Here is a 12,713-nt window from a genome sequence, read left to right as displayed (position 1 = left end):
CTACAAGGCATTCATTTCTGTACTCAAGACGTGTACTAGTGTAGTAAAGGTGACACTAGTGTGGTAGACTGGTATACTGTAAATGTATTTAAGTTCGCGGGGATTTAATTTCGCGGTAGCGGGAAAAAGGACTTTTCGCGGTGGATTTAAGTTCGCGGTAACACCATAGACTGCAATCTAATATCATGATAGAATAATATTCGCGGTCGTTTTAAATTCGCGGTGAAGTGGTCACCGCGAAAACCGCGAACATTAATCCACCGCGAACATTTCTGCATTTACAGTACTTACCAACATGACAACAACACTCATGGCTTCCATATTGGGGCCCCTTTTACAACTAACTAATTAGTCTGTGACCACAACCTCTGGTCGACAGACTTTTAGTTTTGTCTGGTTTTCGCGCGTTCGCAGCTGTATCTATATGTTCCCATTGTCTGAATTCTATGTGGTTTGGCAGGTCCTCTGTACTGAGGTTGACGATGATGCACGTGATTTTTTTTTTTTTTTGCGGCAGGTGGTTTTATTATGGATGTTATAAAAATAGCACCCCTACAATTTGTTCTTCTTGCGGTGTTTTGGTCCAGATCCTTTGCATGTGGGTCATGATGTAATCGGATATTGTCAAGCAGATGCGTTGTTTTATCTGATCGTAAAAGTTATTCGCGTTCGCATCTGTATTTGCATGTTCCCGTTGTCCCATACGTATACCTACGTTGTTTGGCAGGGCCTCTGCACTGAGGTTGACGATGATGCACGTTGCTTTGTTTTGTTTTGTTTTTGCGGCAGTTGGTTTTATTACGGATGTAATAATTGGTTTTATTACGGATGTATGCGCGATATGTGCATCAATTTTACCCGCGCTTGCTTTCTACCTCTTATTCAACAAGTTTATCCGTATTACTTTATGTACCAGCATCATGGACCCCGGGATTCACCCATTAACACTGTGCCATGCTACCTTATGGCTTCACACTAGTTAAAAACTTATCGCACAGTTCATCATCAACAGCTGTGTGTTATCGTATGTGGGACATGGGAACCGACATCTAATGTCCCACTAATGACCCTGTCAATCAAATGCCTCCTGTCGCCGTTTGCAATGAAGCGTGTAACAATTCTCGTCCCAAATGAAGTTTAGCCATATCATATTCCCGGACTTCGACTAAGAAGCATCAAAGTCCTATTCCGTTCTTCATACTTATTACGTCCATAACAGAAACATATTAATACTTGGTGCGTTTGTCAGTCTGTCGGTCGGTCTTGTAGGTGTGTCTGTGTGTGGATGTGCCTGTGTATTAGACCATCCGGTTACTTATCGTCACCATATCTTTTAGACTTTGGCCCCATGTTATCTCACAATCCATACCTGTTAGTAAGATTCACATGACACAGAAATATTAAGCAACTTTAGATACAACGATATATCTAACACCATGAAAAGGATCATTATAGGATATAAGCACAGCGTCACTCACCAAAGAAGACAAAACAACCAACATATACCAGACCGACGTCACAGACTATGTTACCTACGGTCACTTGTTTTTTAGTTTCACTTCATAACTAGATTGTTGGGTAAAATTTTGACCTTTTTGTCATATGTCATGTTTTTCATATATATACCCCCCCCCCCAAAAAAAAGAAAAGCACGGAATATTATATATGAAATATTATATGCAATTTTTCCCCGACAACCTCTGCTTGGAGAGTAACAAACATCACGACATAAAGGATGCAGTTGCAGGTCACATAAATTACATCATACTGGGATTTCTTTCTTCAAATATGGCGAAAAGTTTCAATCACGGATCTTTGACTGTGCATAATGGATTGGTTTAAAGCAAAAAAAAATGATACATTGTATTTGACTTTTTCATGTTTATTCATGTTAATATCTGCCAGCCAAATTGGGTTTGGTTATTAGAAAAATAGAATCAGACTTAGATATTGATATGGAACAGTATTCACAACACTGGCGTCAGTAAATTGAAGACTCTTTCAGTGTGAATATTTTGGGTTATCTAAACGCAAACCGTACAACTGAAGTGTTTTACGACCCCATATCTGCTTGGAGATAATCTAAATACAAATCCCCCACACCACATGGCTTGCTATGTTCCACAATACCACAAATATAGGTGTGATTTCTAAATTTTTTACATCGATTATAAAAACAGCTACGAAAAAAGCAACGTGAATTATCGCGCAGGTATGTGCGGATGAAAGTCAAGTCATAGTCAAGGTCAAACTACATAGGAATGCGGCAAAGAGAACATAGAGATACAGATGCGAAAACTCATCAAGTCGTACAAAAACAATACTGTAAATGCAGAATCTTTCGCGGTGGTTTAATGTTCGTGGATTTCGCGGCGGCCGCTTTACCGCGAATTAAAAACTACCACGAACATAACAGTAAGAGACTACAGTGCATGCATGGTGCTCCCGCGAAATTAAAACCACTGCGAAAATTCCATTTTCCCGTTACCGCGAAATTTAATCTCCGCGATCGTAAACGCATTTACAGTACTCTGTCGTCTAAAGTTACGTATACCCTCCGAGTACTGGTGCAATAATATGCCTGAAATGACCGTACATTATATTCTACCCCCTCCCCGCACACACACACTGAAATGACCGTACATTATATTCTATATATTCATTATATTCACGCTCCTATGCGAACGAACAAAATCGTGATTGAAATCGCTGTTAAATTGAAACCTCTTTTACAGTGAATATATTGGATTATCTTAACGAAAACGTTACAACTGAAGTAATTTGTCTAAAAATAGCTTGAAAATTTCTCCTATCTTCTCTTCATATTCCCCTGTACATGTTACATCAACAGCTATCAAATATAACAAATGTGCTGCCTAAACTTACCAAACATTGGAACCAAGGATTTGCACAAATTTTATGAAATTCGTACGAATTTTGTAACAAGAAAAGCCGTACAAATCCCTATGAGAAACGCAAAAAAGTGTGTGTCACGCACGAACTTTATGCGATCGAAGCCTACCGACCGGTATAAACTATATCCCCATCTCTCGTGTGAAATAATTTATGAATGACATAGACTAGTTTTGAAAACTACTTATTTTACAGTCTTTCAATTTTACAACTAACCTATACCCCGCTGGACAGCTTTTTTTTTTCAATCGATAGTTAGCAATGTTCAATGAGGTTAACAACAGATATCCACAACACGCTTAATCTGTATATGACCGACAGGAAGAAGGATGCGTGAGGGGAAATTTGAGTCACACACACACACACACACACAGACAAACACACACTCAGTCACGTACACACTCAAACACTCACTCACACACACACGCACACAAACACACCCACAGACACACACTCACAAACACTCCGCTCACTCACTCACGCACACACACTCAAACACTCACTCTCTTACACACACACACACACACACACACACATACACAAACTCAGTCACGAGTGCAAACACACACACACACACACACGCACACATACACATACACACACACACACACATACACGCACACACACACCGCGTTGTGTGCCTGTAGATATACTCTAACTAGGATCAGAGACCAGCCTAAAACTTTATAGATTTTTTTTTTCAAAAGTTCATTCTACTAGCTTCGTCCAGCAACTATACCATAATGGACATCTGAGGCTTGTAAAGTGGATTGTTTACAATTTTAGCGAAGTAGCAACAATGAGGCCAAAACATACATTGCCAACACTCTACATCTGGATATCAATGACTAAGTGATTGCGCGAGGGAAAATAAGAGATTATCTTTATGCTTGAATACACCTCAGGTGTCCCATTGCTGCCAGAGAGCGATCTTAACTGGCCTTTGATCAGCTACAGCACAAACAGTACGACATTTATGAGTCGGTTACCTACCACGTAGATTGCAGTTATACAGTATACTCTAACTCTAACTGGATTGTGTTCTTTAATGTGCTCGTAATTTTTCTTTCCTGTAATTTTGGTATAGCTATACCGCAATATGACTTAGTCATGACGTCATTTATGTATTTTTAATGCCTAAAACCGACGGAATAGGGACTTTCCGTTATACGTAATAGGGTCAAACATGGCGGTAATTTCAAATTAGTGTTGTAGAGGAGAAAATTATCCAGTGTGGCCGCCATGTTCATCAAATTGCCATTAATCTCAGCTTACGAAACGGGGTCTGCTAAAATAGAGAAGTGTTATACTTAAGTACATATTTAGAAGATTCTTTGAACCGATCGTGTCAGTATACAGTCAGTTAGACGTTAATAAAGATTCGGAACTTGTGTATTTTTTTCGTGACATCTGGCGGTTGTTTTGAATCACGGACCTTTGAGCATTATTATTACAACGGATTGTATCTAGAGCAAAAAATGTGTAATAGATGGTTACATTCAGCGAATTTCTGTTAATTTCAGCTATCCCAACAACGCATATAATTCATATAGATTTTAACATATGACTTAATTCTAGATTTAGCACATTTTTACACCAGTGGCATCAGTAAGCTAAAAGCGTTTTTCGTGGGAAAATGTAGGATCTCAATTCATGGTATCTAGTTTTGTCCAGAAAGTAGTTCGTAATTAACGACCTCACACCCTCATACGGCGCGGCTTTGATCACGAAGCAAATATTAAACAGATCATACCGTTCTGGTACGTCATGTTTAATACATTGTCTACGATTATATATTAGTAGGTATTAATAATTGTACCAAAACAGACCTCAACATCACTCTATAGACCTGTATACGCCGACAGAGAGAATAGTACGTGTGGGAAAATGTGAGATAATCTTTTTGTTAGAAACACAAGCCGCGTACCTCGTCCCTGTCAAAGAGAGTTCCAAACTGGCCCTGAATCACCTACAATACAAACATCCAAAGATAGACGAGGCTGTTGCCGGCCCAGCAGCGTGCCTGTACATACTTTAATGGGGGTGGGGGGTCTGGGGGGTTGCGGTAGAGGGGTCGATGGTTAAATCCCGGGCAGTTATTTTCAAGTCCTTGAGGGTGACACATGGATTGACATAATAAAACTTTATCGCAAGTTCTTGCCCGAGGGCTAATTGCAGGTAAGGCCATGTTGATTTGATTATATGGATGACATCCGCGCTCGCACCAATTTTCGGCCGTTCCCCCCCCCCCCCCCAAAAAAAAAGTTTTCGACCACACGATAAATTGTGCAAAGCAGCTGTAAAATGAGCACAAATATTCCATACATTGAAAAAAAGTATCAGAAAACAGATAACTAATGTCATAGAATGCCAAAATAAATCTAAAATCAAAGAATAAGATGTGAAAGGACAGAAAGAAAAAAGTTGAAAGGGGGGGGGGGGAGGGACCATTACAGAAAATTCAGATCCAGAGGATCATTTCCAGGTCCGGACCTGAACCTGGAAACTTGAGAACTGGCAATACTCAAAGGCATTATGGTAATTGGTCAATTTTGCTACAAACTAAGGAATCTGTTTGGTGGATTATTGGACTCCCACTGGCATCTTAAAAGCCCATCTCCAGGCTAACTGTCTCTGTACCTTTGACTGTACAAACTTGGTACAATTAACTATAAACTCTTGACTTCGCTCTTGTTGTCTTCTTGGCCACCAGTAAGACCCCAAATGCCTGCCAACATAGTGTGTTCATTTTGCAATTGGCGAAACCTGTTCCTCCAATTTTTTTTCTGGTCTGTTTTCGGATTGGTCCAAGAACTTGAAGAAGAAAAAAAAATGTTTTGCACCCGTATGATGTACTGGTCCCTACATCTAACTTTTGGTAGGCCATACTATGTGTGTTTAGTCCTATGTTAAACCTTCCTGGCCACTTTGATTTCATACTGAAAGCAATTTTTTTTTTTGCCAAACTTTTTTTATTCGCTCGCTCGCATCAGTTTTGGAGTTCCCAGAGGATGTCATCGGTAACAGGTTGTTTCGCAACAATGCCAGTTCGCAACAGCCAGTTCGCAACAAGGCAAGTCTTTTCGCAACAAGGTATAGGTCTTTTCGCGACAAAGTACAAGTCGTTTCGCAGCATTTGGATGTTATCAATCTTGATACCCTTATAGTGTTAGAAATCGTATTATTAACGTACCACCCGACGTATAAAACTGTACCACCCGGTCATCGCCATCGGGCTCTCATCGGGTAAATGGTCGAGTACCACAATCATGGCATACGCTTAGCAGATCCGCGCATTGAAATAAATATATTTTTAACCCCCTTCCCCTACGGTTTCAGGCGAACTTGCGAACTAATATTCGCAGCGAAATTCCCCGCCAGACGAAGTTGACTCAGGCCGGCGGCGGACTAACACCCGCGCGCCGCCGAAACTCGGGCGCCGCCCGGCGTATGAAAATATCATCGGGCTCTCATCGGGTAAATGGTCGGGTACCACAATCCATACGCTTAGCAGATCCGCGCATTGAAATAGATATCTATATTTTTAATCTCAGGCCCTACGGTCCCTATGCACGCCGCGTATAAAACTGTACCGCCCGGCGTATGAAAATCATCGGGCTGTCAGGCCCATGCGGTCCCATGGTCCATGCGGCACCATGTTCCCATGCCGCCGGGGTTGTCTTTCGCACCAAGTAAGATTTTTACGTTAATAATACGATTTCTAACACTATAAGGCTATCAAGATTGATAACATTCAAATGTTGCGAAACGACTTGTACTTTGTTGCGAAAAGACCTATACCTTGTTGCGAAAAGACTTGCCTTGTTGCGAACTGGCTGTTGCGAACTGGCATTGTTGCGAAACAACCTGTAACCATGTCATCCATATAATCAAATCAACATGGCCTAACATGAAATGGGACACTTGTACAGAAACAAATACAGTAGAAAAGTATAAAATATGTCTACTCTAGTTAAAAGTTATAAACTCTAAACTGTAACTTGTTGGGATCGACTTATTTTTCGAGAGAGTGCCAGTGGAGGACGAAGAACCCCTCTTTTCTATAATGTGTGGGCTATGTGATGTTAGGAAGAAAGTACATACAGTTTTCTTTTTGTCTGCAAATACAGGAAATTGGGATGGAATTTAGCGGCCTCTTTGAAAAGCTCTTTTCTTTCTTGATCGTAAAAGGAAAACTTTGCAATAAAATGTGCTTGGCCTTCCACCATGATTGACGTGCAGTATTTTCAATTTCTTCTGCACTCAGGTAACTTCTTCTACCACCCTTTCTCTATTTCAAGGGGGTCGGTACTAATTATAATTTTTCTCATTGCGAAGAGTGGGTCAAAATTATCTAGTTATTAATATTCTACATGGTATATTTTGTTTTGCAGGTCTTTCAAAACCTTCGCTTACCGGATATAGCAATTCTAGATATTATCATATTACATTTAGATTTCTTATCACTCTTAGTATTACAGGAATGACAGAGGTCAGAAAATCCACTGCAGTCTAATATTTCTTTTACTCTTTGTAACAAAATTGATGTAAAAAAGATTGTAACGTTATATGTTGCCGTCCTGCTCAACTAATTCCCTTCCATTTCAGCCAACAAAACAGGGTATATTGTATGTGGTAACGACTAGCATAAACAAAACAGTTTCCGGGCACCTATATAATTACTCTAGTTCCGTTGGAATTAAAGTTCTTTTAGTGTGGAAATTGAATAGTGAAGAAAAATTGTTTATTTTGGCCGCAATTTTCATCAATTCCTGTAAAGGTCAGCCAGATAGACGAGTTTGGTACTTAGTACAAATATTTGTTGGTGTTATTTTATTGTGTTCAAGTAGAACAAATTTTAAAGAACTGTATGGAGCCCATCTCCCACATTAAGCTCTTACGTGTCCTCACTACTTGGGGTGGTCGGACGCTTCATAAAGGTTTCGATCAATTTTTCTTCTCATGGTCCTTACTAGGGTGGGTACCGGTACGGTGCACCGGTACAAAACCGTTTATTCTTGTTGAACCAGTCCGGAAATAAAACGGACCTGAAAAATTCAGTAGACCGGATGTCGGACCGATTAAAAAGGAACACATCATGCCAGCACTACGGCAGCAGTTGGTTGAAGAAAATAATAAGAACTGGGGGAGATTTGATAGTCACTTTTACCAAGTTTCTGCAGCCAAACTTAGTCTAACATTTATGGCAGTTGGAGTACACCGTAAAATGGTTGAATATTGTTATCTTATGACTGTTCCAGTAAACTAGCTCTATAGCACCAACAAGTAAGGTTACTTAGGAGTAAATTAACGTCAAATTGGAGATACCGTGTGGAAAATGTCGGGACTATCCTCAACAGTGTATAGTTTGTCATTCCTCTATGTGTCCAGAAACTGGACCAGAACGTGCGCATTTTGAGTCGTATGTAGGCAACTACATAAACAGATTATTTATGACAAAAAAATCTATCCGTTCTCAAGATAGGTATCCCTCTGTCAAGCCTCCGTCTCAATCTGAGGTTCGAAAAAGCACTCGCCAAGCAAAAATTAATGACTTCCGTTAAACTTCTAGAACTGTTTTGATTTTCATGTTATTTGTGTCCGTGTATACGTGGGGTCTTGTTAGCGTAAACCTCTTTTGTTCGAGCCCATTTGTCCTGGATTGCATTTTCCTAACATCCCTTCCAACTTCGTATACATATATGTGAAAATGCACTGCACACACCTTTGCTAATTCCACCCAGGTGTAAAAAAAATGATGCTGATTTCGGTTGGAAAGACAAAAGGTGGTGGAAATTAAGAGAGGAATGGGCTCCACTTTTCAATATCTTGTTCTAGAACCGTGTAATAACAACACGCTTTGACAAGGTATACGGCCTGTAATTGAATCTATCTTCACCTTTTTATCTTTTTATTTGTGCCCAATGCCTTAAACGAAATGTCACTTCAAAAACTACCAAAAAAAAACACGAATAACGCAACTAGTTGACTTGAGCCATTACAACATGACTGGGTCACATTTTATACATATGTTGCAATGTGTCAACAATTATATGCAAAAAAGCATCCTCCAAATTATGGAGGATATAATTTGGGGGATGGTATCGTATACTTGTATTCAAAATGACTTTTTTTAACTACGATATGGGTTTTATAGTTTTGAAAGCATATTTGTCAGATTTTTTTTAATGTAACACAGGAGTGGCAAGTTGAGATACCATCTAAAATAAACTCTTGCATCATCCCTGGTACAGATGCGTACCAAAAACTAAACATTCTCACATGGATTAACTGGTCGTACAATGTCGTCATACCCTTCCAACAACAGGTCAGTAATAACTCACGTTCTGTTACTTGTGAATAATAATCAGGTAAGAACCATCTGTAATCAGGTAGCAACTCCACAAAAAATATTCTTTCTTTTACTATCAATGGTCACAAGACGCCCCTATAACTACACGCACGTTGACGAAATTAGAAAATCAGCGTAATAATTGCTTAAATTAGCTTATAATCATGAATTTTCTCCAACTTAAAAATGAAAGCACATCCCTATTTTGCGGGTTATAATGGAATATGCCAAATGTACAAGTAACGCTGTCCACCCTTGCATTGCATCAGTTTGAGACTGACCAACTTCGAGAACTTCGAGACCAGATTCGAGATACGTCTACAGAGGTTAGTTCAATTCATGTATGCTTACTATTGGTACTAATGTACGTTATCTAGGGCTAAAATCCATCTACAGACCCAATAGGCGGGCAGGGCCGTACGGACGATGTTTTGAGCAGGAATTGTACATTACGGACATGGTTTCAGTACAGAAACAAGACTGGGCGGCCGGGTTATTAGCAAGATACGGTCGTACAGACTGTGTTCTTAGCGGAAATTGGGCATTGCGGACTTGGTTTCAGTACAGAAACAAGACTGGGCGGGCGGGCACTTAGAAAGATATGGGCGTACAGACGGTGTTCTGAGCGAAAATTGGGCATTGCGGACTTGGTTTCAGTACAGAAACAAGACTGGGCGGGCGGGCGCTTAGCAACTTACGGTCGTACAGACGGTGTTCTTAGCGGAAATTGGGCATTGCGGACTTGGTTTCAGTACAGAAACAAGACTGGGCGGGCGGGCACTTAGAAATATATGGGCGTACAGACGGTGTTCTGAGCGAAAATTGGGCATTGCGGACTTGGTTCAGTACAGAAACAAGACTGGGCGGGCGGGCACTTAGAAAGATATGGGCGTACAGACGGTGTTCTTAGCGGAAATTGGGCATTGCGGACTTGGTTCAGTACAGAAACAAGACTGGGCGGGCGGGAACTTAGCAGCAACTTACGGTCGTACAGACGGTGTTCTGAGCGAAAATTGGGCAATACGGACTTAGTTTCAGTACAGAAACAAGACTGGTCGGGAGGGCACTTAGCAAGATACGTCCGTACATACAGTGTTCTGATCGGATATTGGGCTGTACGTACAAGATTTCAGTACAGAAACAATACTGGGCGGGCGAGGTCTTAGCCAGATAGGGCCTTACGGACGGTGTTCTGGGAGGGAATTGGGCATTACGGACTTGGTAACAGTTCAGAAACAAGACTGGGTGGGCGGGCACTTAGAAAGATATGGGCGTACAGACGGTGTTCTTAGCGGATATTGGGCATTACGGACTTGGTAACAGTTCAGAAACATTACTGGGCGGGCGGGCACTTAGCAAGATACGGTCGTACAGACGGTGTTCTGAGCGGATATTTGGTATTACGGACTTGGTTTCAGTAAAGAAACAAGCCTGGGCGGGCCGGCACTTAGCAAGATACGGGCCTACGGACGGTGTTCTGAGCGGATATTGGGCAATACGGAAATAGTTTCAGCACAGAAACAAGACTGGGCGGGCGAGGTCTTAGCTAGGTACGGGCCTACGGACGGTGTACTAAAGAATTTGCTACTCTCTGTTCGATAGATAAATTCAACTACATTCTGGGAGGCGATAACCCTCACTGTGTACAAGTAGGCAAATATATCCACGAATGTTTATACCGTAGAACTAATAGTGTTAATGACATGCTAGACCCTATATGTTGATTTAATCATACCTATAGATATCCATATATGTGTGTTTAGTTGTACTGTAAGTAGTTGTATACATGTAGACCTTACGAAAGTCGCTGTACTTTTGTCGTGTCAATAAAGATTGCATGACTGAGCAGATATTTGCAATTACGGACTTGTTTTCAGTACAGAAACGAGACTGGGCGGGCGGGTTCTTTGCCAAGTAGGGCCGTACGGACGGCGTTCTGACTGGGAATTGGGCATTATGGACTTTGTTTAAGTACAGAAACAAGATTGGGCGGGCGGAGTTTAGCCAGATATGGCCGAACGGTGTTCTTAGCGGTATTTGTGTATTATAGACTTGGTTACAGTACAGAAACAAGACAGGGCGGGCGAGGTCTTAGCCAGATAGGGCTGTGTGGACGGTATTCTTAGTTGGAATGGGGCATTACGGACTTTCAGTTCAGAAACAAGACTGGGTGGGCAAAGTCTTGGCGAGATATGGCAGTACGAACGTGTTCTTAGCGGGAATAGTGCATTAAGGACTTGGTTACAGTACAGGAACATGACTGGGCGGGCGGGATCTTAGCCAGGTAGGGCTGTGCGGACGGTGTTTTGATCGGGAATTGTGCATTACGGACTTGGTTACAGTACAGGAACATGACTGGGCGGGCGGGATCTTAGCCAGGTAGGGCTGTGCGGACGGTGTTTTGATCGGGAATTGTGCATTACGGACTTGGTTTCAGTACAGAACTAAGACTGGGCGGGCGCTTACTTAGCAAGATACGGGCGTACAGACGGTGCTTTGAGCGGGATGTGGGCTTGCAGACATAGTTACGGTACAGAAACAAGACTGAACGGTCGGAGTCTAAACCAGATAGTGTTGTACTGACTGTGTTATGAGTGGGAATTAGGCATTACATACGTGGTATCAGTACAGAAACAAGACCGGGCGGGCGCAGACTTAGCACGGTAATTTCATACGGTTGGTGTGCTGTGCGGGACTTGGGCTACAGACATAGTTACGGTACATTAACTATACTGGGCGGGCGGAGCCTTACCAGATAGGGTTGTACCGACTGTGTTCTTGGCGGAAATTGGGCAGTACCGACATAGTTTCAGTGCAGAAACATGACTAAGCGGGTGGGCATTTAGCAATATGGGGTTGTACGGGTCACCAGGTGTTCTAGGTGGGAATTAGGCTTTACGGTCTTAGTTGCAATACAAAAACAAGACTGGGCGGGCGCAGTCTTATCAGATATATGCATTGACTTACGGCTCTTAATAGGAATTGGGCATTACAGACATTTTTAGTACAGAAACAAGACATGGCATTCGGAGTTCTTATCGTATACTGTCCTACGGATCTTGTTTTGAGTGAGAATCCGGCATGTCGGACATGGTTACTTGAAAGAAACAAGACTGGGCGGCCGCTGGCCGGCTAGACAGGGTCGCACGGACGTTGTTCTGAGAGGAAATTTCGCATTTTGGACATTGGTACAGTACAGTAAAATACTGGGCGGGCGGGGTCTTGTTAGATACGTTAGTAAGGACGGTGCTCTGAGCTGAAATTGACTGGTCGGTGGAAACTTATCAGATCAGGTCATACAGAAGGTGTTCTGAACGGGAATCGAGCATTACGGACATATTTTTAGTATAGAATCAAGACCTGGGCGGGCTGCGTACATATCAAATAGCTTGGTACGTCCCGTGCTCTGAGCGGGAACTGTACATTAACGTTCATGGTTACGATACAG

The 12,713-nt window shown here is 41.8% G+C and overlaps 1 long non-coding RNA gene across 1 annotated transcript in view; it reads left to right on the top strand.

Moving 5' to 3' along the window:
• The first annotated feature begins 9,538 nt into the window (after positions 1 to 9,538).
• LOC118431723 overlaps positions 9,539 to 12,713 on the top strand; it is a 13,820-nt gene continuing 10,645 nt past the window's right edge. Inside the window, exon 1 of the long non-coding RNA XR_004833004.1 lies at positions 9,539 to 9,591. This is a non-coding gene — a long non-coding RNA (uncharacterized LOC118431723). The remainder of the gene's footprint in view (positions 9,592 to 12,713) is intronic.

This window comes from Branchiostoma floridae, chromosome 15 (assembly GCF_000003815.2).
Source record: "Branchiostoma floridae strain S238N-H82 chromosome 15, Bfl_VNyyK, whole genome shotgun sequence".
Classification (NCBI taxonomy): Eukaryota; Metazoa; Chordata; class Leptocardii; order Amphioxiformes; family Branchiostomatidae; genus Branchiostoma; species Branchiostoma floridae.
This window is presented reverse-complemented; position numbering and strand designations above follow the sequence as displayed.